At 42.3% G+C, this 2,873-nt stretch overlaps 1 non-coding gene across 1 annotated transcript; it reads left to right on the plus strand.

Annotated features, from left to right (window-relative positions):
• Positions 1-2,494: 2,494 nt before the first annotated feature.
• LOC137775985 (U4 spliceosomal RNA) lies at positions 2,495-2,635 on the plus strand. The gene has a single exon (XR_011076110.1). It is a non-coding gene; the product is annotated as a U4 spliceosomal RNA (small nuclear RNA).
• Positions 2,636-2,873: the final 238 nt, after the last annotated feature.

A 2,873-nucleotide genomic window follows, 5' to 3' on the forward strand; every position in this document is an offset into this window, starting at 1 on the left:
TGTATCTGATAGATTTAGCTCCTCTAGGAACAAATGACACATTTATGTCTGTATCCTGCAGGTATCAGTTGAATCATTGGTAAAGTCTGGTGTTGGTGAGACCTATGATTCATGTGAGTCTGTTTTGAGAATCGAACTATTTACGGTAGTTCAGCTCCATCTCTTCTACATCTATGGTAAGTACATCTGGGAGCCAAAGGGTTAAAGCGGAAGCAATCCTCTCACTGCTACACCTAAATACCTACTGAAGGGTTTTTGCTTCCTATCTACAATTCTTGGGCTTAGTGGATTTAGAGGTTCTACCACCCAGGAGAGGAATGTGTCTTCCAGGGAATAGAGTCAAGATTCTGGTAAATTGGAAGCTGAGACTTTCCCCTGACCACCTTGAGTTCCTCATGCCACTGAAACACTGGGTAGAGAAGTTGGTCTCTCTACTGGCCAGATTGAGTGGTCCTGATTACCAGGGGAAATTTGGAAGTGGAAGCAAGGAAGACTACATCTAGAACCAGGAGACTCACACGGTGCCTTTCAGTATGGCCACGGCCAATAATAAGGGTCAATGGGAAACTGCGGCAACTTGGTAAAGATAGAATCACTAAAGGTTGGCTCACCCCACCAGGTAAAGGACTCTGTCTAGACAAGGTGCTGGCAGAGGTAAGGGGATTATAGAATGGGTGGTGGAAGAAAAAAGATAAAATTATCAACTTAGTTTTTAAAGTAAATACAGCAGTGAAGAAATTAGTAAATACATTTTATGTTAATGATTTCCCTCTCTCCTTTTTCCCCCAGACAACTTATATAAAGAGTTCTAGGAGTGGCCAATGTTTTTGGTTTCAGGTTGTAAGTATGACTGAATTGACATCATCCTGTGGTAATATGGTGATTGACAGGACTCTGTGTGTCTCTGGTGTTGAGGAACAAACTTTTTGTCCAAGAACAGAATGCAGAATGAGGAGTAAAAAGGGTGGAACGTGCTGTGTAGTTTCTATTTGCCCCATGGGTCAACTTTCTGTCCATTTCTACCTTTTTCTGTGTCCATGGGATTAAAATATTGTGGACTGCATCAACAGGCTTCCTTGCTCTTTGTTTCTGTATTAGTTCTGTATTGCTGTTGTAACAAATTACCACAAACTTAATGGCTTAAAATAACACAAATTTGTTATCTTACAGCTCTGGAAGTCAGAAGTCTGAAACAAGTTTTACTAGGCTAAAATCAAGGTGTTGCCATAGCTGCATTCCTTCTGGAGGTTCTGGAGGAGAATATTTCTTTGCCTTTTGCAACTTCTTGGAGGCCATCTGCATTCCCTGGTTTATGGCCCCTTCCTCCGTTTTCAAAGTCAGCAACATAGCATCTTCCAATCTTTTGCTCTGACTCTCCTGCCTCCCTCTTTCACTTAAAAAGACCTTTACAGCACTTCTCTGGTGGCACAGTGGTTCAGAATCTGCCTGCCAATGCAGGGGACACGGGTTTGAGCCCTGGTCTGGGAAGATCCCACATGCCGCGGAGCAACTGGGCCCGTGAGCCACAGCTACTGAGCCCGCGCGTCTGGAGCCTGTGCTCCGCAATAGGAGAGGCCGCGATAGTGAGAGGCCCGCGCACCGCGATGAAGAGTGGCCCCCGCTTGCCGCAACTGGAGAAAGCCCTCACACAGAGACGAAGATCCAACACAGCCAAAAATAAATAAATAAATAAATAAATATTAAAAAAAAAAAAAAAAAGACCTTTACAGTGACATTGAGCCCACCCAGGATTTCCCCATCTCAATATTCTTTATCACATCTGTAAAATCTCTTGCCATTTAAGTAACATATTCACAGGTTCCAAGGATTGGAACATGAACATCTTGGAGGGTCATTATTTTGCATAACATGGTTTTGAATTAGATTCAGCCAATGGGGGCCACTGACAGGAGAAGAGAGAGCATGAGGAGAATAAGTTTGAAGTATTTATTCCACTTGTTCCCTCCCTGCTGGTCGTTGCATCCTTTTCTGAAGGCCAAGGCTCCTATCCCGGGTCCCTTTCCTTCAACTTGAGCTACTTTCTTTGCATTCTAACAATTGCTCTTTCCCCTGGGCCTTTCGGGCCCAATGGTGGCAACCGCTCCAGGTTCTTACTAGCCCTGAGAAGCTTTACCATCCTTTCTTGATTCCTCTTCATCCTGCACACACCATTACAAACAGTGCTTTTTTTGCTTCTCGATTACCCTGTCGTTTTGGAAGGAACTTGACTCAGAACAGCAGGGCAATGGTGAAACAACTATCTATGTTAAAATTATGGTGAAGATGATGATGTTGATTATCTACTTTTATATAAAAAATTGTTCCCTCTTGGGGTACATAATCATTAGTCTAGGTTCTCTATATCTCCCTATAAAATATCTAGTTTGGCTTCCCTGTTTCAGCAACACATTTTATAGTCAACTCTAGTAACTGTTCAAAAATCATCTAGTATTTAAATATTCCAACCATTCCACTGCCTTCTTTAAAAACTTGTAGCTTTGCGCAGTGGCAGTATCAGAGCCAATGAGGTTTACCCAAGGTGCGATTATTGCTAATTGAAAACTTTTCTCAATACCCTGCCGGGACGACTTGAAAAATAGTCAGCACTGGCAATTTTTGACAGTTTCCACAGAATCTGAATTTAAAAACAAACAAACAGACAAAAACAAAAAACAACTTGTGATGCCACTTTCTCCATTAATGTGAAGTGATTTTCTACCACTTCTAAAACTACTTCTCATTATTCCCTGTATCCTTCCTACTGCCAGTTGGTTGAAAGCATTTATAAGGAGTAGATTTCCTTCCCAGTGCCTTTTCTGCCATAAGCAGGACTCTCTTCCCTCCTGTTTAACCACACTCAGAGTCTTCTTTTG

The sequence above is a fragment of the Eschrichtius robustus genome, chromosome 13, assembly GCF_028021215.1.
Source record: "Eschrichtius robustus isolate mEscRob2 chromosome 13, mEscRob2.pri, whole genome shotgun sequence".
NCBI lineage: Eukaryota > Metazoa > Chordata > Mammalia > Artiodactyla > Eschrichtiidae > Eschrichtius > Eschrichtius robustus.